Here is a 27735-nt window from a genome sequence, read left to right on the forward strand (position 1 = left end):
AAACAAGTTTTAAGCTGGCTGGATGGGTCAGGGTAACAACATTAGTTTTTGCTACATCTAAAAACGTCTGTCTAACAACATGAGTAAGTATAATGAGGTATAACTACATCTGTCCAACAACATCTATAAATTCAATGAGGTACAATAACACCCGTTTAACAACATCTGAAATTTCCTTAATGTCTAATAACATAGACGTAAAAAGTATATGATTACTACCGATGCCGTTACATCTTTTCAATTATCTAAGTATAACAACATCTGTCAACTCCATCTGGATGTTTAACAGATGTAGCTATGTCTTTTCAATTATGTTAAAAAAAACTACCAGATTTTATGAAATTATTAAACTATAATGCATTATTTTAACCAGATGCAATTACTTATATAGTTTTTTTCAGATGCAGCTACATCTGCAAAAATATAATAAATAAAAATGCACTATTTTAAATAGTTACATTTAAGATCATTAGATCTGGAGGTCATTAGATCTGGAGGAAATTCTTCCAGATGTTGTAAGAGAAAAATTAACAGATGTATTTACAACCTCCAAACTTTCAAAACTTTTTTTAATTTTTGTCACAGCAAATATAATTTTGTTATACTAAAAATATATTAATAATTTTATTTCTATGGATACTTGAAATGCATATTAAAATAGTTTAACTACAATTAATTCCGAAAGTTATAAATATAAAAACAAGGATCTCAAAGTTATCTCTAAATGATTATTGTGTTTTTTATACAGGGTTTTTAATACTAATTAAAAAAAAAAACGTATTTTTTTTGTTGTTGATGTTTGTTTTGTTTTGTTATAAAATATTGTTTGTGAATATAATTTTTACTACATTATAAACATAAAAAATATGACCGCAGGAAGTAGATGTTGAATTATCTTAATCTTATTTTTATTCAGTAAATTATCTTAATCTTATTTTTCAGTAAATTATCTTAATCTTATCTTAACCTTATTTTTATTCAGTAAATTAATATAATTACTAATTAAATATAAACTATATAAATGAAAAAAAAAAAAAAAATTATTTAACGCAACCAAGTACCGTAAAACCCCCACTTAAATTCGGTCACGTAAGCTTGAAGATTCATATCCTAGACACATGGGCGCCACAGGATTTTTGATATTTCAGATACAACAATTTCACGCATTGCGCAAACTCCAAATTAAGTATATTTATACCTATGTCAAATGAGGAGAGCATGCGAAAAATCGGGATGATGGAGGCCGGGGAACAAATGAAAGGGACAGATATAACGTGAGGACACTAATGTAATAATTTTTTTAACTTTATTGTTTAAAATTAAATTTAGTTTCATTGACAGATTTTTAACTTCGTAGTAAAATATTGTTAATTACAAAAGTTATGACGATATAAATTTTCCAAAACCCGCCCTCATCCTCAAAATGAGGGGTGGTAAAATTTGCATGGTCGTAACTTTTGGTATTACAATATTTTATACGAAATTTATAATCTGTCAATAAATGTTCATCATTGTTGAACATTTTATGTCGATGCATTAATTTTAGTGCGGTAAACAACTGTTTTGTTAAAAATGATAACATTTTCTTAAGCGTACACAATTATCATAAAGATAAAGTAGATAAAAAAATTTATATATCACTAGCAGCAATAAATATATAAAAGCATGTTATTACATGTTTATTATCAACACCCCTATTGCAATAGCAACGTTGAAGCAATTCCTTTTCCATAGTATAGAACATCAGAAACGCTTTACTTATATTTTAAATACAACAAGTAAAAGGAAATAATTGTTTGAAACTTAAAATAAGTTTTAATCTAAGAATAGGTTTCCCTTAAGTTTGAAAAAATCTTTTTCTAATGCAGTTCTATGACGGAATTCTACAAGAACTGAGCAAAATGATAAAACTTTTTTTTATTGCATTGCTAAATTTCGTTGTTTTCGAATGTTTTGATAAGTTCTTTTTTATTAAAAAAATTGCTTATATTTTTAAAGGATTTTAATTCAAAAAAATTAAAAGCTAAATATTAAACATTAAATTCATTTTTCTTGTTTTATCTTATAAAAATATTTTTGATGTTAACTTATTTTGAATTTTAAAATTACGCTCGCTTCTATACTGCGTATTTTTCGCCTGAAAGTTATGTTTGTGCAAAAAAAACAAAAACAAAAAAACATCTGATTACTCCATAAAAAAGAAACCTTTTAATTATAAAAATACTTAAGAAAACTTTGATAAGTAATTTTTTTTCTTAAATTTGTTATATATCTAGGGTGTACTGCCAGAACGCACTAAGTCATTTTTAATTGTTTTGAGATAATGGCAGTTTAATGAAAATTTTTTTTTTCATGCAATGGTGTGCATATTTGAGAATGATCAATAACTTGGTATTAATAAATAAGTATTTGTATTCAGAAATATGTTGAAATATAAAAATATTTTTTATTATTGTAGAAATTATTGGATATTATTAAAAAGTACATACTGAGTTAGTGCACTTTGGCTGTAAAAAATATGTCATTCTTAACTGTAATTTGCAACACTGTACTAATTATAACATCTTCTGGACTATAATAAATTCTATTTCAGTAATGTTCATTTCTTTAATATTATTATTTTTTGATATATAATACATATAATAATACCATATAAGTATATTTTTGCGATTATTTCCTGGTAAACTGAATCAGTACAAAGTTGTAAGTATTTGTAACATTTAATTGACTTTGAGCGATTGCACTGCTTTTTTACATGTATATTTTCATAATTGTGATCTTTTTCTTCATCAGCCCATATCAATCCAATGCTCGATATAGGCCTCCCTAATTACTTGCCTCTGTCCCTCTAAGTGTCATTCATTTTCTGTCTGATACCTCAGCAATAACGTCTCTCCATTTCATTGTTGGTCTACCCACGCTTCTTCTTAATTTAGATCTCCACTGTTACCTTTGTGCTCCATTTGCCTTCATCTCTTCGACACGCATAGCCAGCCCATCACTACTTTTCTCGAGATATTTCCCTCTTAGGATTACAACTTTAATACAATTCCAAAATACACTATCGAAAGTGTGTCTGAATAAGTTCCCTAACACGCCTCTTTCCATTACTCTCTGGACTAATTTAATTTTGTGAACACTAGCTCTTGAAATTTGAAAGGATAGTGTAAATAAGTCAGTTTTCTACAAAACAAAGATTTATTTTACGAAAATTTATAATTACTTATACAAAATACCGCGGGAATAAATACACTAAATTATACAAAAATGCAAAAAAAAAAGAAACATTAAAAAATACAATTAACATAAATGTAAATGAATTTATCACAATAAATTTGAAGACATAAAAATAAGTAGAATAAAATTAACATAAAAAATTCAAAGTCAATTTTCTAAATTGCTATCGATATCTGGCAAACAATCAGTAATATGGTCGTCAACCGTAGCAGTCTTTATTTGTTGAAACCAGGCGTGGAAAACACTTGGGATGTCTATTTTTGAACAAAGTCCCATCAAATTTTTTTTTTTTGAACAGCTAATTTTTAAAGGTTCTGCATAATTCTTCCCGATGTCCTTAATATCAACAAAAGTTTTATTTACCCGACTTGGTCTTGAAACATACTTAACATTCAAACATTTAAAATTATCAGAGTAGTTATATTTGGATTGTATTACAAATGGATATTTCTTTTCATAGCGAAGAATTTTTATTTTGAGCCAATCCACTTTTTCTCCTTCTGTATTAATTGATCTATTTGTTATGAGATGATCAGCTAAAGCCATAAGATCTAACATGTTGTAATGGTAGAGTTCATGTGCTTCATATGGAGTTTTACTTTTTTTTGAGTTCTCCGTCCTAGCCAACCGAAATATATTGAGCCAATCATTGACGCAGAACACAGAAGTGTTTTTTTTTTTTGAATGCACTGTGCATTGAATCACACTCCATATACGAGTAGCCACTCTCTAAAAACTTTTGCTCAATGATGCTCAATTCGGTGGTTTGCACCATATTGAGAAATAAGCTTGCTACCTGTATGTTTCTGTTTTGTCTTCCACAAGTGTCAGAAAATAGAGGCAAATGTTTGACATGTGGAAGCAAACGATTTGTGATATACTACAATAGGCAGCTACCGATCTCGCAACTCCCTTAATTTCCACTTATCTCTGCCCACGCTAAGCAGAAGCCTCTATTTGGTTGGACACCTTCATAAATTTTTAGATTGTACAAATTTAATTTTCTCTTATAATACAATAACGACACTTCTGAAGATGGTACCTGCAGAACGCTCTGTAAGTCGAATATCACAGTCATGAAGGTGGGATCCTTTGAAGCCCTCTTTTTCTCCAAATCCTTCTCCACCAAACTGTCTTTTTTGCGTTGCAGATGTGCAACATACTCTATATTTGTTTCTGCTTTGTCAACATCATTCTTTACCCCATATTTATTGCATAGAGTGCACTGGTCCTTTTTTGGCTTGAAAAACGAATAGTTATAGTCTGTAAAAAATGTCCTCCTGTAAGTTATTGAACTTACAGGATTCTGATTTATTTCCTCACATTGTATTTTGTACAGACTATACAATTTTGCAATCAAAAGGCCTGACTCCAAATATTTTTTTTTGAATCTTTTCTTGAGTAATGGCTTGCCATTACAGAAAAAGATTCGATGTGTTGTTTCACATTTTTAATGGCCTGATTTGTTGTTTTATTATAAGGCCTGTGCTTCCCTCGCATGTCAGTTAGGGAGAAATAACTCCCCAATTTGTTTTTACCATTAAAGGCTTTATAACCTGCCTGTTTGAAATGCGTATGGTTTTCAAGAAAAATAACTGACAAACCCTTACATTTTGGTGAGCTTTCCTGAAATAATATGATCTTGCACTTTTTCGTGGTGCTGCATTTTCATTTCTCGATCCACGTTGAACAGTTGGATTTTCTGCTATATTTTGAAGGTAAAATCCTTTTTCCTTTCATACAAAGACAACCCCCAAAATGATTTGCAGATATGAAGTCTATCTTCTTCTGTAAAGTTCATACAGTCGAATTTGCACTGATGAAACCTAATGGAATTGGTAGCTTGACATCGACAATACCCTTGTTATTTAAATAAGGCAGGCAACTATCCCTGTTTTTTTTATATATATATTTTTTTCCACATTTCTGGGGCAGCCTTTTTCCACCTTTTATTTTGATTATTTGTGTAATTAATTTCTTGTTCACAATCATTACGAATAACTTCAAAGTTTCCCGTTATATCAATAAAAATGTGTTCTACTACACTTATATCTTTATTGTTTTAAATTTCTTTACTATGAATTGAAGAAACAAAGCAGCCAGTACTTTCATCTAAAATACACTCGTTCGACTGGTTTTGTATAAAAGAACCTTCACTTTCATCAAACCAATCCATCAATCCATTATCATCCAATTGGCTTCACACATCTAATTGATTTTCGTCTAAGTCACTACCTGTAACATGAATTGAAATAATGGTCCAACTAATACAGTACTAAAAATAATCATTAAAATTCCATATTTTGTATAAAAAACTGGTGGAGTTTTTGTACGAAATCAGCGTTTAATTATTTTATTATATTTACCTAAGTTTTCAAATTCTGTCACGTTAAAAGAAGCTTTGTTTGTTGATTCTGCAGGGTTAATCTCAATGGGAATCTTCCGATTGTTTTCAGTTCTCTGCATAAATGGTAGGATATTCTCATCTCAAAAAATTGAGTGCAAATGACTATTGACTCATTTTTCTATAAAAACTTGTACATAAAGTTTAATAATTAATATCAATTTACCAAGTGGGGAATCAATTAGTTTTCTGTCCGATGCATTGTTGAACATTCTAGTTCCCTCTTTAGTTAATAAACTTTCACCTAAAATTTTTAATGTATATGGTAATTAAAACTAAAATCATGTAAACATACTATAAATTACAAGTTAAATCATTTATCTACTCATTTTCATAGTTTGATTTCAAACAATGACAAACATATCCACAAAATTACAAGTGCTTACTGCAATGCAAAGCACTAAACAATAATATATCATAAGATAATTAACTTACCCGCAGTTGATTTCTTTGACAATAAACTCATTTTAACGATTAATTTTGCTCTCGAAGACTGGGGCATTTTTTATTTATTTTGATAAGAAACGTAAAACAACTGATACTGATGTGTCAATATGACTTAGTACATGCAGTCATAGTATAATCCATAGAACAGAGTTTCATAGATACAGGCAAAACGCACTAAGTCGATTTAGTGCGTTTTGCCTGTATAATAGTACTATAAATATTTGCTTTTTGTTCAGGCAGAATACATGATGCGTTTTTGTTGAAATGAAATGTTAGAATATGACTCAAGTTTTTTTTTATTTTTATAGTTATACGAATATAAGGTCTGGTGCGTTTTGGAAGTGATAAAGCATATAATAATGAGTGTTTATGTTGACTTAACTCAAAACTAACAAAAAATGATTTAGTGCATTCTGGCAGTATACCCTCGGTATGTTCTTTAATCAGAGGTGCATCCATAGGTGGGCATATAATGTATAGGCATAAAATATATCTATTTTAATTAAGTTTATTTTATTTTTAATAACATTTAATCAACATACTTTTAACTAATTTCATTATGATACCAATAATTTAATGTTTGATACAAATATAAATAAACAATAAAACATTTATTAAAGTTGAAATCTGATAATTTACATTTTATTCTCATTTTACTAAACTATTCGTGAAAAAATAATTGAAAATAGTCAAGTCAGTGACTGACATTTAAGCATGAAGCCTACCCAGCGGGCAACGGACCTACGTGATGTGTATAGCGGGCAACGGACCTACGTGATGTGTGTTTATGAAGAACAAATATATAAAATTTTTTTTTGCATTTGTTTGTCTGCTATTTTTTTGCATATTTAACTTAGCACAACCTGCAATCAAGGATCGTAGCTTTTTTCTTTAATCAAGAACAACTAGTTTTTATCTCGGGAAGGTTTAAAGTTTTGCTTTTTATATTTTATATTTAAAAAAATATATTTTATATTAAAAATAAAAACTTTGGAAAAAAAGTGTAAGACCAAAGCACAGGAGACCAGAATAGCCAAATTTGAAAAAAAATTGATATATAGCTTTATATTACAGAACATACTAACCAAATTTGGCATAAGTACAACCATAAAATATGTGCTTCCTATAAAGATATTGAAATAAGCATATAATAATATAGGGGATATTTTTTTTATTAATAATAGAGGTTTTTTTTTTATTTGATTGCTATAGATACCTTATTTTGCATAACAACAAACTATTTTACATATTGATGACTTTTTATTTGAGCGACATAACCTATATTTGGCCTTTGTACTTGTATGAGAGGGCAGTACTAAAAGAAAATGTTTTTTTTATAAATAATAATTTGTTAAATCAATTTAATCAATTAACTTTAAACGTTTTAAAACATATCTCTAGAGTATATAAAGTATTACGATATTGTGACGAGGTAGGCGGAGGTCAAAACAGTCGAAAATTGCGTGGCGTAATTTATGGACGATCCCATGCTCTTTAAAAAAAAATTCATAAAGTACTCCTTATAAGCGCGAATGTTAAATACAATTGTGAAATGTAAGTTCGAATTCGAACAACCACCATCAGTCAATTAAAAGATGGTAAGCATTTACCTTATTACTGAAATTAAAAAATAATTAAAATCAAAAATTTTACCTAAAAGTCTTTTAAATTTTAAAATGTTCACGACATTTTATAAAAAGTTTGTTTTAATAATAAAAATAAAGAACGCAGAAACTCAAAAAGACTAAGAAGTATTAAAACTACGAAGCAAAAAACTAAGCGCTATTAAAAAATTTTTTTTTTTTTTATAATCATTTGCTAAATCAATTTAATCAAATAACATTAGACATTTTAAAACATTTCTCTAGACTAAATTAAAATTCAAAATCACGTTTTGAAGATAAACCGTTTCCTCAATCAGTGCCATCAGAGAATTTAGACAATAGTTTTTAAAACGATACTCCCGAACAAAAATTCAAACCAGGTACTTGGATTTGAGGTGATGAATATTTAAATGATGAACGTGTGCGTGATATATACCCAAGAGCTTTGATGGCACAGGATGATGTTTTTTCAAATGATAAAACCATGCATCAATCTAATCCTAGAGCTTGGATGGAACAAGATAATGTTTTTTCAAACGATGAAACCATGCGTCAATCTAATCCAAGACCCTGGATGAAGTGGGATGACTTTTCAAATGATGAACGTCAGTCTTTTATTCATAACTTTTCAGATGAAGCAAGGTAATTGTTTATTGCAAAAATATAGCAATTGTGTTTTTATTTTTGTTTTCTTGTAGTGTCTTTTTCTAAAGTGCTGCGAAAGCGTAGTGGTTAAAGCGCTGAACTTCTGAATCTAATGTTTTGAGGATAGCGAGAATAGCTTAGCGTATGCACAATATATAATACTTTCTTTAGTATACTTATAAATAGAAATAAATAAATATATAATATAAAAAATACACTTAACACCCCCGCCTTGTAACATTAACAGCTAAAAAATATATTTTGCGTATTAAACTGTAGTGACATAAAGCCTTTAACAATATAACAGAAAATCTTTTCATTTTATTTTCTTTAGTTCAAATCACGATTTACAAAATTTTTATGATGAATCTCGATTGTCTAAGCAATGGTTCACGGAGGAAGACGATGTTTTTTCTAGTGGTGCAAGAAAGGGTTCATCATCTCGTGGTCGCAAAATCCAAATCAAATCGCGCTTCACGCAGACACTAATTATTTGAATAAATTGAACGTTTTAGATTCTTAAACTAGACCTTCTAAAATTCAGAAGGTCCTGTAAAAAACACTTAGTCGTAAAAATACATTTCAATTTTTATTCATAACTTTGTGTTATTTTTTATTTTTTTTTAATGATTTATAAATTACAAGTTATGACATAAAAATCTGCAGTTAAAGTGTGTAAATAAGAGTTTTTCGTATCAATTAGAATTCGTTATATTGAAATGCTGCTAAAGTGTGTAAATTGCACTGATACGTTTTGTAAATTGTGCGGTAAAGCGACATTTTTCGACACAGGAATGTTTTCTTTTTTTCTTAGCCGTCGAATTTGGATGCAAAATTGAAGACTAAGATCTGGGGACCAAATATATTTTGCCATAATTGTGCTTCTAGATTTCAAAACTGCATTAACAAATAAGGAACACTTCAAAGAAAAAGTAAACCCTTCCTCGAAGTCTCTTGATTGCAGTTACAACAACATTTGTATCAGACCTTCTGAGATTTTGAAAAGAGTGTCTCCAAATCCTTAAAATTAGCATTGAGAATTTTTCAGAAAATAAGAATGCATATTACTCTGAGAAATTTGTTACAATTCTGTAAGCATATCAGAAGATAGGCTACAACATTAGGGTTTGCTTTCTGCACTTTCATTTTGACTTCTTTCCCCATATCTGTGGTGCAGTTAAAGATGAAAATGGCAACCGTTTCCTTAAAGATATAGCGGCAACGAAAAATATTCTATGTGGAATTTTTATTAAATATATTAAATATATTACATAATATCACAATATTTATTAAATATATTATATAATATTATAATATTTGATTTTATTTTAAAAGTATTACTTTTAAAATAAAAACTTACTTTAAGCAAGTAAATATTTTTTGAGGATCTCCAACCATTTGTAATATATTGTCATAAGTTATACTATATTATATAGATTATACAATCATAGGTTATACTATTTAGTAATGAATATTGTCATTGATTATAACATTCAGCAAGTATTATGTTTCAGCAAGAAACATAATGACTTGTTAATTTTACGCTAATAGTATGATTTGAGGATCACAAATCATTTATATTATTTATTTTATATTTATATCATTTATAGTATAAATAAATGATATAGGTATATTTATATTTGAGTATTTATATAATTATATATATACATAAATACATAAACATAATATTAATTTAATATGTATAGATATATATTTACATCATAATTATATATACATAAATATAATGTTAAATATAGTATATATATATATATATATATATATATATATATATATATATATATATATATATATATATATATATATATATATATATATATATATATATATATATATATATATATATATATATATATATGTAGACAGATAGATATTTATATCATTTAATTATACAAATGGGTAAACCTGGAGTTTAGCGACATAAAATAGTTTTATTTTTTCGCAGCTGTAAGACTTGCTCATAGTGGGGATTGTTTAATGTAAACATAAGGAATTTTTTAATATGTTTTTATTTTTTTTTATCATTTAATAGACTCTCTGCACCAACTAAACCCTGAGTCAATGTTGCGGCACTTTCTTGTAATAGCAGGCTATAAGATAGTTGATTTTGCAGCACTCCCTTGTAGTTAAAACAAATTCCTGGCATAATCAAGGGTAAGTAAATTAATAGACAATTATTTTTTAGTATTTAAGTGGATCATATCTAAATACCTTGTTTTAAATTTAGCTGTTGCAGTTCAAAAATTTAAAAAAGGAGCTTATCATACAAATGTCGAAAGGTCCATAAAGTGATGGCTAATGCAAACTCCTGACAGAAATGGTGGTTGTGCAGAAATGATGGTTATGCAAAACGTACCTTCAAAGTGTAAGCTAAAAATACTTGATAGTTTTTTTATTTGTTTTAACTTTTTTTGGATATTTTGAATATTTTCTTGATATATAATGTTTTTATTGTTACAATATTTTTATTGTATTAGTCAAGCATTACAGAGTATTGGATTTTATAGTTTATACTCATTTTTACAGTTTATTTTATGTTTTATCCCTTCGTTTACTCTATTTCTTTTTATTTATTTTGGTTACAATTTCATACTTGTTTTACAAGTTTGACCTGGCATTCATTTTGCATGATTTGGTTTAAATGGTATGTAAATTAAACAATATCCTTTTAATTATGCCAATAAGTGTAGAATCATAATTGCTCTCATCATCATTATTATCATTTGTTCAGTTTTTTTAAATGTTTTTACATACATAAAAAACGATGTGATTGAGTTAATAGTTTGAATTTAATTGAATGTTTAAAATTGATGTTAGCTAATATAATCAAGATTAAATCAAGATTTAAAAATTATAATTGAATGTTTAATTTAGATTAAACAAGATATAACCAAGATTAGAAAATTAAACTGATGTTAGCTTAAAATTGTAATCAAGAATAATGAAAACTAATAATGTAAAAAGGTAAAATGAAGATAACGCAATACTGTGAGTAAATTAGTCTTTTAATCTATAGATAAATTATAATATATAAATATATTGCTACTTTTTAATGTAAGTTTAGTGGTTTAATAGCTATTTATTATTAGAAATTAGGTGCAAAACTGTGTAAATGACTTTTAAGTCACCTGGTCAGGATCACATCGTCAATCACATTGTCATGAGAAAAAGATTGCAGTTAGATCGGAGGTCGAATATTATAAAGCGTTAACACATGAAGATATCAAATATTAAAGATGATCTTCCTTTATGCTTTTGCTTTATTCCTTTGCAAGTTAAACATGTTTAATTTATTGAAATCTTCTATTGAAAAACAGAACATTTATAGTTACATTTGTGTAGATCACAATGTGTTTGTAGTTTTAAGATAATTGGAATATGTTTTTATAATTTTTATATGTAGTATTTTATTAAGAGTATTTTTTCGAAAACAACTCAATTATCTAATGTTATTATGGAGTCAATGAGTTCTGGTTTATTGGATAAACAACGTAAGATATTTTTTTTATATTGCAACCTAAGATATTTTATTAATGTAGAAATTGATAAATAAAATAAAAGAAAACAACTACAAAAAACTCATCAAATGTATATATATATGCACTTAATGAGTTTTTTTGTTGTTGTGTCCTTTTATTTTTTATACTTCTTTTTTTTATTTTTGAATTCCCTATGTAAAATGTATAAAAATATGTATTACATAATGTAGAAGAGATAAATCTATTACTTTCTTATTTAATCTTATCTCTAACTTTTATAGTTTATTTTACAACTACTTTACTTTTAGCTATTTTGGTTACAATTTTATAATTATTTTACAATTTCTTCACTTTTGGCAATTTTTTTGGGTGATTTGGTTGTAATTTCTAAATCTATCAGCTTGACAGGCAGAAATATATGGATATCGAAAAGTACCAAGCATTAGTTCATGCAAGCATCAAATTGAAATGATGACAGAAGTTTAACCGTTCGCTAACCTTAAACTTTTATAGACATTGTATTGCAATGCAATTTTATTGAAATAAAGCTTTTTGGTAATATAAAACTTGTTGCTAAAATGACTGTATATTTATAGTTTAAAAAATCCCTCAGTCCATTTTATATCTCTCATGCGAATTTTTTAAGTACGCAAATATCACCCCACTTCACCTTCTTCTTCATGACTTGCTTTACTTCTTTATCGAGTCTCTGAGTTAAAATCTCACGTTTATTAAGGTATTGGTAATTTATAAAAATAGCAATAGATGTTAAAACAAACAAAATGAACAAAAAGTAGCATAAAAAAAGGCAATGGTAAAGCATCGGCTAAACGCCGTTTGAAAAACGGCTGCCATGCATGGACCATGCCTTAAACGGTGAGTAATGGCTAATGGTGGGCCAGTAATGACGCCGATGGTGGGCTATGCATAGACCAAGCATGGCGAGTTTTCTGGGTTGGTGGCCGCCTCCAGAAAAAATTGTAGAGGCAGAATTATTTGGAGGCTGCCTCCAATGGTCTCTGTCTCACAACTGGCTGCAGCCGTCAAATTGAAGGCAGAAATATTTGCCTACCACCGGCAGATGTAATGAATAATAGTTGCTCGTTTGCTTGAAAGCAAATATATATTAATTACAAACAAATGTCCTTTATTTGACATCAAGTTTTACTTTATATAATTATTTGCAAAAGTTTTGAGTATTTAAAAAAATTCTAATTTTTTTTAAAAACTAATTGATTGAGTAGAATAAATTAGCAAATTTATTATTCATAACAAAAGTTATAAGTTACAAATTTTACTTCAATGCCAGGGTTGTTATTTGTCAAATATGTCTGAGACATATTTTCTGCCGACAAAAAATATGTCCCACATATTTTCTATTGACATATTTTGGCATAACTTTACGTCTGAATTATTTTCTGCTGACATAAAATATGTCAGACATATTTTCTGTCGAAATATTTTGACATAATTTTATGTCTGAAATATTTTCAACTGATATAAAATATGTCAGACATATTTTCTACGGACATATTTTGACATAATTTATGTCTGACATATTTGCTGTTTGATATTCTTGAAGAAAAAATCAATCTAACAAATTTATTGCGCATTTCAGCTTAATTTAAAGAGTAAAGTGAAAATAGTCTAACAAGTTTGTTGCTTTTTTGCTTCATAAAACTTTTATTTTAATCCCTACAAGCAAACATCGGTTGTTTTATAAAGGTCTTTTTCTGCCCTTTTTAGCGATGTATCGTTTGATAGTATTGACTAATATTGACTAGTATTGACGCATCATTTGATAATATTTGATAGTGTAATGATTGGTATTGATTAGTATTGGCAATTTCCGTAATAAGAATGTAAAAACCATCTCAAGCTGAGTTTTTATTACTGAAAGTGGTTTTTATTAGTATGAATAAACTTAAAATTATTCTTTTGATTAAAATAATAATAAAAAAACTGTTTCAATTATTTTTAAATAATAATTGATCGTGAAAAAGATTTTATTTTGAAAAATTGAATTCAAAAGATTCTATGAAAAAAACGGATCACATAATTTCAAAAATTTCATGCCAAATTAAATTCGTTTAAGCTAAAGAATTTGAAATATTTCGCAAAAATTATATTCCGCTCATTCAATTCATATAAGGAAAACTAACCGGTAATAATTTATAACTAATTACGAATAATATGCTTATAGTTATAATAGTTATTGTTTATTTAACAATAAAATAATTGACAATTCCTCAAAAGTTTTCATTATGAAAAGTGGAATCTCAAAATATTCTATGAAGACAAAACTGAATCTCAAAAGATTCTATTGCAAATTAAGAGACCTTGTAGAAAAACAGTTGTTTGACTAAAAGAAAATGAGAACTGTTTTTTGAATAAGTAAACGAGTTTTTTAAACGAATTTTATTTTATCAATTAAATCCAGGTTGTTTTTTATCACCATGATAGAGTTTAAAAAATCGTTTGAAATGCGAGTACGTAGATGGCTATAAACAAAAGCGAATCCAGAGAAATCACATTCAATTTTTACGCTGGAGAACGCTGCACCGTAAATTATTTGCGCAATTTCATAGAGCCGATCCCATTTTGTTTTTTGATTTTTCTTCCAGTAGGCAAGAATGTTGAACTCAACGTCTTATGTCACTTGCGCTTCATTAAGAACCCATTTTTAAATTAGTTAACGAATATCTTTATCTGATTCTGAAGACGCATTAACAATACCTTGCCTTGTTCCTCCTCCAGTATATTTAATGAAACGGCGTACTTTTTCAGCTTCAACTTTTTCTGAGTTCATCAGAATCATCTCTTCAGAAGTATTTGATGAATATGACGCATTTATTTGTATGGATTCTTCTGCTGATGAAGAATATGATTGTTCTTGTCGAGTGCATAGTTTTTGATGGATCCTGATCAACTGAGTGATTCCTCTATTCAACAGTTCTGTATTAAAGAGTTAATGACCCAATATAAAGCAAAATCTACGATCCAGAACTAAAGCAGCAATAAATGCTTCACATTAAAAAAAAACTTGTTCTCGTGTATTAATTGCGTTGGTCAGTAATAATTTTAATCCCAAATCACCTGCTGGAACGTCCTCAATTTCTTTTTTCATTTGAATCCATCGAACGTAGAATTCACTCATTGATAAATTTGGTGATTGAAAATTCAGCATGGCCGAATGTATTGGTAAAAATTCGTTGAAATATTCATCTATTAAGCTCCATGATGCATCCTTTAACTTTAGCTTGTCGTGCTTTATCCTTTGATATGATTCTGCGTTGGTATGAAAATCTTTTATCATCAAAAAAGTGGAATCCCAACGAGATGCAATGTCTAATACTTTTTTTAGATTTTTATATGTTTGAATATGTGCTACTTTTTTGGATTCAATAGCAACCTTTCTTATATTATTCAATGCATCTTCAACCATTGATGTTACGTGCTTGGCAGCTAGCTGACACACATGTACTCCACAAAACATGGCTGAACAGAACAATCCAACCGATTTTTCAACGCAAACAGTGTGGGCTTCACTATAATTCCCTTCTTCCTTTTCTAAAGCGTTAATATCAATTTTATAGGGCGAATTTATAGATTTCGTCTTCGAAATCTATAAACTCGTCATCATAAATTTAAAGGATTACTTTCATTTGTAATCAAATATTTTCATATGCATGTTGAATGTAGCGTTTCATGCTGTGACGATTTATAAAAATATTAAATTTTTTGGGTGCTTTTTTTACTAAAGACATTTGTCCGATTTCATCAGCTGATGCTAAAGACAAGTTACGGTGCATCATTAATCGAATCATTTCTCTAATTAATTGATTTACATCAACTTTTAGCTTGATTCGTTTAATTAATTGAATTTCATCGTCATTTCAATGCCTTGTAGCTGGGGTAGCTTCAACTAATTCAATTTCGTCGGCTTTTTCTTTTTATTTTCGAAGAAGGTAATCTTTGAGGTTACATAATTTGCCTTTGTAAAATTTTTTGCACACTTTACATTTTCGTTCTTTTTTATTAGTTTTAAATTAAGTTTTCACTTGTTCATTTATTAAATTATTCTTCATTTTTGACTTTAAATCGTAAGGAAAACAAAAAAAATAATTATTAAAATATATATTCCACTCAAAACATTTTATGCAAGTTTATGTCAGCTAACTATGCAGTTATAATGCAATTGTCAGTTTTTTTAATGTTAAATATATCATAACTATTATAACTATAAGTATATTATTTGTAATTTGCTATAAATTATTAAAACCTTTTGAATTCAATTTTTCATAATGAAACCTTTTTCAAGATCAACTATTAATTTAAAACAACTGAAAATGTTTTTTTCTATTATTATTTTAATCAAGAGAAAAATTTTAGTTTAGTCATACTAATAAAAACCACTTTCAATTATAAAAACTCAGTTTGAGATGGTTTTTACATTCTTATAACGGAAATTGCCAATACTAATCAATTTTAATCAATACTATCAAATACTATGAAATGATGCGTCAAAACTAGTCAATATTAGTCAATACTATCAAACAATATATCGCTAAAAAGGGCAGAAAAAGACATTTATGAAACAACTGATGTTTGCTTATAGGGATTAAAACAAAAGTTTTATAAAGCATAACTGATTGCAAAAATGCAACAAATTTGTTAGACTATTTTTGTTTTACTCTTTCAATTAAGCTGAAATGCGTAATAACTTTGTTAGATTGAAATAAAATAATATGTCAGACGTAAAATTATGTCAAAATATGTCAATAGAAAATATGTCTGATATATTTTATGTCAGCAGAAAGTAATTCAGACATAAAGTTATGTCAAAATATGTCCATAGAAAATATGTATGACATTTTATGTCAGCAGAAAATGATTCCGACAAAGTTAAAATTATGTCAAATTATGTCCATAGAAAATATGTGGGACGTATTTTATGTCGGCAGAAAATGTCTAAAAATATGTTGACAGATCTGCCAGACATATTATGTCGTAACAACCCTGTTCAATGCCATTGGCGAATAAATCTCTTCGACAAAAAAAAAAAAAAAAATTATAATAAGTAATTAAATTGACTGATTTTGGTCTAAGTTTTTTAGAACAAGTCAACATGCTAAAGTTTTCTTCTATTTTATCATTTGCCATAACGTTAAATACTTATTTTAAATAATTAGACATCGTAAAAGTTATTAAAAAATTATCTGCTAATCTCTATTAAAAATTTGCGACCACGCTATATTACGCTAGTAGTTTGCCAAATTAAAAAAAAAAAAGCTTCCAAACTTTAAATATATATACTATTATAACTATAACTTATATTTTACTGTATACTTTTAAAACCTTTAAATATATCGACTCATCTACCTTATACACGTTTTATAGTTTTAAGCGATTTAAAGTGCGGCCGTGGCGCAGTGGTTAGAGCGCTTGCTTTATAAGCAAGAGATCCAGGTTCGAAACGAGCCTTGGACATATTTTCGCGTCACGGTAAGGAAGGAGGCGTGAACTTTCTGGTTAAATGCACATCCGCGGTGCTCTGTGACAAGACCGTTAGGTCTTCTTGGGGCACCTAAATAACAGTATAAAAAAAAAAAAAAAAAAAAAAAAAAAAAAGTTTAAAAAGATTAAAAGTTATAAATATATTTGAGTCCTAGAAAAACAACTGCTCTGTTAAAATTATAATTTCTTTTCAAAAATTTTTTTAAATTGTCAATAATTTAAACAAAACAAAATTTTGAAGTCAATTATTTAACATTTGTTCTCTGTTAATATTTTAACTGCTCGTTAACTTAAAGACAAGGTGTGCAACTATTTTTCATAACATTCGCCGGCGGAAGGCAAATACTTCCGCCTCCATTTTGGCTTCCGCAGCCATCTTGAAGGCAGAAGCTATTGGGAGCGGCCTACAAATGGTTTTGGCTACAAATTTTTTTCCGGAGACGGCCACCAATGGCTTCTCTCAATTATCGTCGGCCTCCAAAACATTTTGTCTCCAAAAATAAAAACTCTGACTTCGGCTGCCAATAAAAAGGTAGAAGCCATCGGAGGCGGAATAAAAAAAATTTTAGAAAAGTAAAGTTGTTTATCAACACTGATTTCAACTACGCTAAAATTTAAAGAATTTTAGTGGTAAATGGCTTGATAAAAAAAATTTCATTAAAAAAAACGTACTTTATATTAACGCATAAATTAAAACAAACACTAAAATTTCGCTAAAAATGCAAAATAATATGATATTAACTCCTTAACATTTATCATTGAATTGAAATGTAGCCATATTTACTGCCCAACGAATTGAATGCTATGTTTTCGTCATCGACCCACGGAGTTTTATTTTCAACTTGATTTGACGTTGTTTTAAGTGGGACAAATAAAATACAATATAACAAATTACTAAAAATATATTATTTTGTATTTAAAAAATATTCAATCCCGTATTCTCACCACCTAAATCTGGGTTCGATAAAAATACTACTAGTTGTGTTCCCTTTGCCTTTATTTTCAAAGCCAAGTTTTCGCTTTGACTTGTCTGTAATAAGCTCCGTATCCATGTGTTAATAAGTTATACTTTAACGCACAAAAAACTGAATATATTATATTTCATTAAAAGCACCAAAGAAATTCCATCAGTTCTTCATGCACTTAGTATCATTTACAAAAAAATTTAAAGAACAATTAAATTTCTTGGAGTAGTAATAGACAAAAGTATTTTATTGACAATCAACATAAACGCCATAAACTCTAAAATATCTGAAAATCTAAACGTGTGTTTTAAAGCTGAGCCGTTACTATCTCAAAAAAACTTGAAAATACTATAAATTTTGGTCTTACATATCCAACATAACTTGGGGAAGCAAGATCAAAACAATGTCTCTTTATCAACGAAAAAAGTTTCTTTTCTATTAACAGTATCAAACCTTTTAAAAAGAAATAAAAGCGCAAAAAATTTATCAAATTAATATCTAACCTATATAATATCTGTGAAAAAATATAAAATAGGATTATTATATATACAATATAGGAAAATATATCGTCCTATCGCCTCACGAAAAATTCGTCAAAGACATCGTTTATAATATTTAAGATTCCTAGAAAGAATCTGCCGGATAATTTACAGATGGTATTAGGCGGTTGTATAATCATCGAGATGCCCATTCAGCCATTCTCCTTACTAAATTAAAACTGGACTGACTAAACATTTTGAGGAGAAAAGCATGGACCAGAACTTGTTTGTTGTTTTATAACTAGAGATTGTCCTTCTTGACCAACCTATTTGAAAAATGTACCGTTGGGGAAACACATAGAGAAATCATCCACACTCGTATTAAATTCGATCAGAGACGACTTGTTGTAGCTGGCCATCAGATAATGAATATTAGTTAGCAAACCGAGAGTGAAATATCAAATAACAAAAGTTGCACAAAAAAAAAAAAAAAAAAAAAAAAAAAAAACAATAACAACAGCTAGAGGGGCGGAAGAAGGATCGGTTATTTAAACTATTGTAAATAAAACTCCTATCTTAACGGCACTGTATCTAGCTTTTATCGAGTATAAAAAATGAAATAAAATAATAATAATAACAAAATATAGTAAATTCTACTTACTAAACAGTAAACGTAGTATCTCAATCCACGTGTTTTCAAACAAAACTTACAAAGCTGCCTATTTTATTTAATTCAAAACTAATTTTTGAAGATGAAATAATGTTTAACTAAGAACGTCAATTATATTAGAAGAAGTAAATGCTTGGGTAGAAAAGCATGGAAATAAAACGCACACTAACTGGATAAAATCGTAAAAATTAAGGGCGCCTACGAGGTTAGAGTTTTTAAAGCAACATTAATTTTTGATGAAAAGTATATGAGGTTTAAACTTTTTTACTAATTACACACTAAAATTAATGTTATAATGCAATATATACGAATTTTAACTAAAGTTGATCAAATTTTACTTGAAAGTCAACATTTCGTAAGGAATTCATTTATTATATAAAATTTGATCGGAAAAATCTAATACGCTTTTCAGCTTATTAAATTATAAATAAATTAAAAGTTTATGTATTTTGAATTTTAAGAATCATCATCTTTATTAATGACGTTATTTATGTATAATCATTGTGATGGTGATTATAAAGGTTGTATTTAAATTTCAAAAGTTACAACAAATATGTTTTTTATGAAATTATTAAACTTTTCATTGTTTTCCTGATTTCTTTGATTTATTTTTGTGTCAAATTAAATTATATGGTATTATAGAAAACCATAAAATCCAAATTGGAAATTCTCTCTCTATATATAACTAAAATTTTGATAAATAAAATTTATTGTAATCAAGTTGAACTGGAAAAGTTACCATATACAATTTGCAAAACAATTTTAGAATATTTGCTACTTAACATTTTTAATTGCTTTTGAGAAGTAAGCTTTTTTTATATTCATTGTTATTATAATAATTTTATTTATACTTTGTATTTGTTATATGGGATTCGAAAGTAATGCTTATGGAAAAGAAGTAAATATTTATTATTTACATTACTTATTGCTTTTATTTTTAATACTTAAATACTTTCTGATAATATATAGTATCAAATATTTTCTTATGATTATTTTTTCATAGAGTGTAAATTTTGATAATTCAAGTTAAATTTTTTGATTATTAGCAATCAATCTAGGAAAGAAAAATTAATTCAACATAAACATGATCAAAAAGTTAAAAAATACAAAGTTTCAGGTTAAAATTTTTTATTTTAATATCTTAGTCCATAAATTTATTCAAACAAAGCCTAATGACAGAGAGCTGCTGAGCAGCAACTTGTATTTTTAGTTAAAAATTTGCTAAAGTTGTTGCCCATGATAAAACCTTTAGATTTTATCATCACCCAATTAAATAGGGTGTCACTTGTGTAAAAGTATAAATTTATATATCTATATCTATATATATATGTATATATATATATATATATATATATATATATATATATATATATATATATAAATATGTATATATATATATATATGCATATATGTATATATATATATATATATATATATATATATATATATATGTACATATATATACCTGTATATAGGGTGTCTTATAGTATCTTAATATAGATTTCTTTGATTTTTCTTTGATTGTTCCCTGATTCTTATCCTGCACTCCCTGATTTTCATTTCAGTTACTTTTAATCATTTTAAACTTAGCAAGGGTTAGAGTGTGTTGGACAAACCATATGCTTTAAAATAAAGTCCTATTGTTACATTTATTATATTCTTGTTAGTATTTGAAAAATATTTAAAAGAATGCTTTGTTCTTGTTTACTCTGTAAACTGCTTTAATGAAAGAAATCGTTTATAAAAGAAAATAAATTATAAACAAGAATTTCAAGCTCAAACCAATTTATAATTTAAAGAACAAAAGTATATCTCAAATAAATCAGCTAACTCAATAAAAAGTCTCAATAAATTTTTAAATACTGAAATAATGATAAAAGTTAAAAAAAAACTATACCATGTTAAAAAGAAGAAAAAACATCAGATAAAACTACCACCATGTTAAACAGAAGAAGAAACAACAGATAAAAGGTCACAAAAACAAAATGTCAAATAATCTATAAAACTTCAAAGTTTTTTGCATTTCTCAAACAATTAATCAATTGCCTCATGTAATTATTTAATCTTTTCTTTCATTTTTTGTTTCTTCTTTTTCAGATAAATTCTGCTTCAATAGTATATAAAGTTTTTAAAAGAACCGAAAAATTATAATACCGGTTTTCGGAATCCAAAATAGTTCAATACCTGTGTAAACTGGTATTGCGCAGTATTTATAAAAAACATAAAAAATTTTTTTTTCACTATTTAAAATCCAAAAATTAAATGTATTATTTAAGGTATTAAAAATTATTTCAAGCTGTAACAACTCAATATGATCACGTTCTAAAAATAGTACTTTAAATATATAAAAATTAAATGTATTATTTAAGGTATTAAAAATTATTTCAAGCTGTAACAACTCAATATGATCACGTTCCAAAAATAGTACTTTAAATATATAAATACATTTAATATATCAAAATTCATTCGGTTTCGAAGCTTAGTTGAAAAGTTACGAGCAACTGAAAAAACTTTTCGTTTGGTGTTGACGTGGATTGAATTTGTTTTAAGAGCAGCATAAATCTTATTTAAATTCGATGTTCAAATTCCACTTGCTTCAAACAGCTTAAACTCCCTTAATATCTCTGAAAATTGATCAGAACAACTTATTTTGGTTTGGAAAGAACCCATCTTCGTTAAGGATTGTTGTAATTGTGCTTTAAGGTTATTATTGGCTTCTTCAGCAACTTTTTCATTCGATGATTCAACATTGACACTATTCAATACTTTGATAAATGTTTATTTTTAATTATTTTTTATTGAATAATTGCTGACTTTGATGAATATTTAAAGCCATCATTAGTTTGTGACGTATTTGAATTGGGGTTTTTCAAATTTCTCATTAGTGATACTAAGTTTTGTTGCTTGTCTTGAAGCTCATCATATCGATTATTAAAGGAATCTAGCATTACTACATTTAAGTTTGACGTTTGTTCAGAAAGATTTTTGAACAAAAACACTTTACTAGTCAGAAAAGTTGAACTGTCTTTACTTAGCTCCTTAACAGCCATTTCAATAGGTTTTAACACTTTTAAAATATCTTCTAAAACTTTAAATTCGACTTTCCCATAAAAACTTATTGTTCCAATGTTCAAAACTGATTTTTGAATGCATGGTTTTAATTTTATGAACCTATCAATTATGAGAATATGCTGAGTTCTACTGACCTTTAATATCAGGTTTTAGCATCAGTTTTTATTTTTTCGTTTGAAAACATGATTTTGCAATATGGAGCTACGAACGCTCGAAACTTTGAAAAATTTAATCAGTTTACGTGACTTATTTAATACAGACTTGATGTTATTTCAAAATGTTCTTTTGCTGCTTCCGTGAGCAACTTTCTCAATAATAGCATTTAAAATGTCGCTGCAATTCAATCACTTAAAACAATCATAGTCATTATAATCAGAATCTGATTCAATATATTCTTCCAAGGTAAGATTAAAAAGAAGTTCTTCGGAATTATTTGGATTATAATATTCATCTGCATTTTCTTCATTTGATTCGTCACTTGACCGTGCTGGTATGTAAATTTTTGTAGAAATCATCAGATACGGCCAGATTAAAACCGTGGTTGTAGCACAGTTGATAATCTACATGAATTATCCGTGCAAATTTTTAGATTCTTGTCGTACCATTGTAAGTTGACACAATTATGTATATAAAATCCAACCCAAGTTTTGTCAATTTTTGTTTCACTATTTTTTCGGTTTTAAAGCATCAAACCAACCATCAATTTTAAAAAGACCCATTTTATAAGCAAGTTTATTATAAAGAATTACATTGGTAAACCTTTTAATGGAGATGTCAGTCCATTCATAAACTGTTATTCTGTACTTTTCTCCTTAATTTTTCAAAACAGAAACTTTATTACACAGCTCTTTTTTTATCTCGTTTTTTTATCTATAATAACATTATAAGTTTTGCGATTGTGTTTTGACTTTTTGACATTTGGAAACCATGTTTCTGAATAAACTCACGTATTGCATTGGATTTTGTAATTGTTTTTAAAGAAATGCCATACTTTATTCCTAAAGAACCTGTCTACTTTTATTTGTTTTTTGGAACTTCTGCACGAAATGTTTCATCTTACTTCTTATTTTTTAATATTATACGATGGATTGCTCTCATGTGGGTAATCAGACCAGATGTACTCAAACCTTTGCATTTTATGAAAAAATTGCACTGGGGACATTTTGCTTCACTAGCTGAATCGTATGATTTTATGAAATACTTTGTTTTACATTATTGGTTATATATATAAAGAAAAGTAAAATAAATTTAATGCAAATAAAACTACATTACTTCCTTGTATATTATTTACTAAAGTAAGTAAATAACTTTTCTATATTCATCAATAACTATATTTTCTTTTTGATCTGCTAATTCAATCTCTTGTCAACTTGTCAACTTTTGTCATATATACAGATTCTCTTAGTTTTTTAGAGATTATAGAAGTCATGAGCTTTCAAATGGTCTTATATAACTCTGTAGCATGTTATTGACTTACTCATTAGATTAGGTTGTAACATGTTCTAGTTGGTGTTGAATCCTCTTTTAACTGCCGCTTGACTACGAAAATGAATTGAGTTATTGCAATATCAAATACAATTGGCTTACTTTTATAAGTGTAGATTGACTTTCTGTCAGAGGAGATGAGTCATTTTTTTTAAAACTAAAAAACAAAAATGTACTTTGTATTAACAGCAACAACAATAGTATGTTGTTGCTGTTGTTGATATAAAGAATGTTATTATTATTATTTTTTAACTTTTGAAATAAGTGGAGAAATGCTACCTTTAACGCCATAGTTTTCCATCAGTTCTATGGAATGTTATACTGAACAGAAATACTTCTCTTTCTTGACTTTAGAAAAGTCATTAAGTCATAAAGATCTTATTTGTGGAGGAAATTACACAAAACGGAATGAGAAGTTTTAGATTTTCTATGAAACTATTTTCCTTACATTTAATAATTAATACTCCCTTACCTTACTCTAAAAAAACGCAGGACATGTTTAAAACAAAGTTATAAATTGATCAGTTGAAAGTTTCTTTTCGAATCTGCAAACATAAACAATCAGTTAACGATTAATTTGACTTGAAGTTACGCTACCGACGTTAAAAAACAAAATAATTTTTTAGGATTTTATACCGTTTTGAAAACTCGTCAGCCAAATAAACGGGCGAAGTTAGGCGCGTGTAATATGATCTGAAATGACGCTATCGAAAACAAACTTAGCAGCCGTTTTACATATATTTCTTAATTTCCTAAGCCGGTGAAAAATGAACGAGATGGGAACTATATACTTATAATAATTTTTTAGCCATAACAAAAGAAATTACAAAATAAAATTAAAAAATGTATTTCTTTAAATCTGAAAGCTTTTTCATTTAAAAATTTTTATTAAAAAGAATGTTAGCCGACGCGCCTAACAAGCCGAACTCTTAACACACCCCTGCGAGCCCTGACATACGTTTGACGTAATATGTATAAATTACATATTACGTTTAACGTAATATGTATAAATTACATATTTTTCAAATGCAAACAAGGCTTCTAAACAAAGATTACCATAATCTTATAGTCAGAAGCCTTTTACAAAAGAGAGTACGTAAAAATATATAAAAACGTCGAGTACATAAAAAATAATATAAAAACATTAAATCGTACTTAAACAAATGAAAATAAATTTTAAGCAAGTATAAAACAAAACTTAAACATTATTAACAATAAAAATTATTTTTTTATCACAAGATAAATTGAAAATATATTTTAAATACAGAGAATGGAATCTTTTATTTTGCTTTTTATAAACAGGGTAAGTAAGGGGTAAGCTGAAGGTAGGCAAAATAATTTTGTTCCTGAGATGAAATAATTTTGTTCCTGAGATGAGCTTTAAGTGACAGAATTGATTGGATTTTGTTCGTCAGAGTGGTTCATTTAAATAATTATTGTTCCTCATGTTAAACTTGCTTAATGGTTTCAAAATAAAAAGGTCTTTAAAAATTAAAGGAGAAAAATCATACTTCCACTTATTAACAAAAGATAAATTTTTACATGCGTTTAGTTTATATATATAGAGCATTATCATTTGATTAAAAAATATTGAGGAATGTGCGAAACAATCCGCAAAAGTAATTAAACAAATTGCATGTTTCTGACGGCTTTAGAGACATTGTAACTTGCTTTGATTAGTGCTACCCCAGGCAGTAAGTTCATAACTTATATAACTATAAAAAAAAGAATAATAAAGTTTTAGTTGAATTACTTTTAACTAAATGAGTATAGGCCTCTTTCGCAAAATGTCTTTTGTCAATATGGTCAATAAGAATTTTTGGCAGATTTGGGGGTAGAGAACGTGTTTTGGAGAGCGGGTGGATAAAAGTCCATTTTTTTTTGCTTACATTTAATGTTAATTTGTTACTTTCAAACCATTTAGATATGTTTTGAAGTTCCTTGTTTATCATGGGGAATAGTGGATAAATGTCACTATTAGAGAGAAATAAGTTTGTGTCATCAGCAAACATAATACTTAGAAGATTTGATGCTTAATGCAAGTTGTTGATATTTACCAAAAACAAAAGAGGGCCTAAGATAGAACCTTGAAGAACACCACAGGAAACATTTAAAAACTGTTTATGATTAAGTTCATTACAAGAAGCAAATTGTTTTCTGTTAGATAATTAACTTTGAAACCATTTAATTATTCTTTCATTTATTCCGTATAAATTAAGTTTATAAAGCAAATTTTCAAGATCGACAGTGTTAAATGTTTTTGAAAGATCGATAAAAACTCCTAATGTGAGTTGTGTTTTATAATAAATTGTTTAAACTAAAATAAATAAATACTCTATTGAACATGATTCTTTCTAGTATTTTAAAAAATATAAATAAGATCGAGATAGGCCGGTAATTACTAATGTCAAATTTGTCACCACCTTTAAATAGTGGAATAACTATAGCAATTTTTAACTAATCAGGAAAGAATCATTGTTCGATTGATGATTTAAAGAATTTAAAAATAAAATATTAAATTTGCTCAAAGCAATCTAAAATTATGTTACCATTAATTTCATCCAGTCCAACTGCTTTATTTTTTTTTAGTGTTTAAAAAGCTTTTTCGAACTCATCAAATAGTAACTCTTTAGAAAACGCATCCAAGAGAATGCAATTTTCCATCGCTACTAGGTAACCTTTAAATGAGGCTTCAGTGTTCGGAAATAATTTAGATAGTTTAGGGCCACTTTCAACAAAAAACTAATTAAGTTCGTGAGCTATTGTTTAATAATTATTTATATTATTGTTATCCACTTTGATCATGTGTCGCAGGGAACCTGATTATGGCTTTGATTTACTGGTTATTTCTTTTATTTATTCCCAGGAGCGTTTACAATAACTTTTTGCTTTTATGAGAGTTTTAGATTAATAATGTTTTTTTAAGTTTTTTGAACTTTTTCAAAAAGATTTTTGTAACCTTTGTAGATTTTTGTAATCTTTGTAATCTCATTGGCGGATGATTTGTCTATTAAATATTCTGTTCATAATTTCTGCTTAAAGTTTGATGATTTTTTGAAACCTATGATAACCCAGGGAGTAATAATGTTTTTTTGATTTATTGTTTTTGGCATCATAAATAGAGTAAAAAAATAAATAAACATTATTGGTATCATAAACAGAGTGAAAAAATTATTGAAAATGTTGTTTGCGTTATCACTAAAATCGATGTTCTTTCAATGAAGCAATTATAACTGTGACTTAAGTTGCTCAACATTTTTTTTGTTATAGTTGCGTAATGTAACTTTTAAGTTAGTTTTAGTCATAATTTTAGAATTGAAGTTCTGGTAAAAATGGTTAAAAAGATAGGAAATGATCACATATGTCTGTTTTTAAGTTCTTTATATAAGTCACTGTTAAAAATATTAGTAGTTATCAATGTTATCAATTAGAGTAGCTGATTTTGGAGTTACTCTGGTGGGGCGATTTATTAAAGGAATGGCTCCCGTTTCGAAAATAGAATCATAAAAATTTTTAACTTTATTGTCCGTGGAGTAATGGAAGCAAGGTATATTAAAATCTTCTACAATAAAATTCTTTTTTTTTTTAAGGATGTCTTTTTTGAAAAGGTTTCCTTCAAAATATATGCTAATGTTCTCGGCCACACCGTTCGGAGGCCAATAGCAACAGCTCAGTAAAATGTTTTTTGATTGATTGTTTAGAATTTCAATAGT

Source organism: Hydra vulgaris, chromosome 13, assembly GCF_038396675.1.
Source record: "Hydra vulgaris chromosome 13, alternate assembly HydraT2T_AEP".
Lineage (NCBI taxonomy): Eukaryota > Metazoa > Cnidaria > Hydrozoa > Anthoathecata > Hydridae > Hydra > Hydra vulgaris.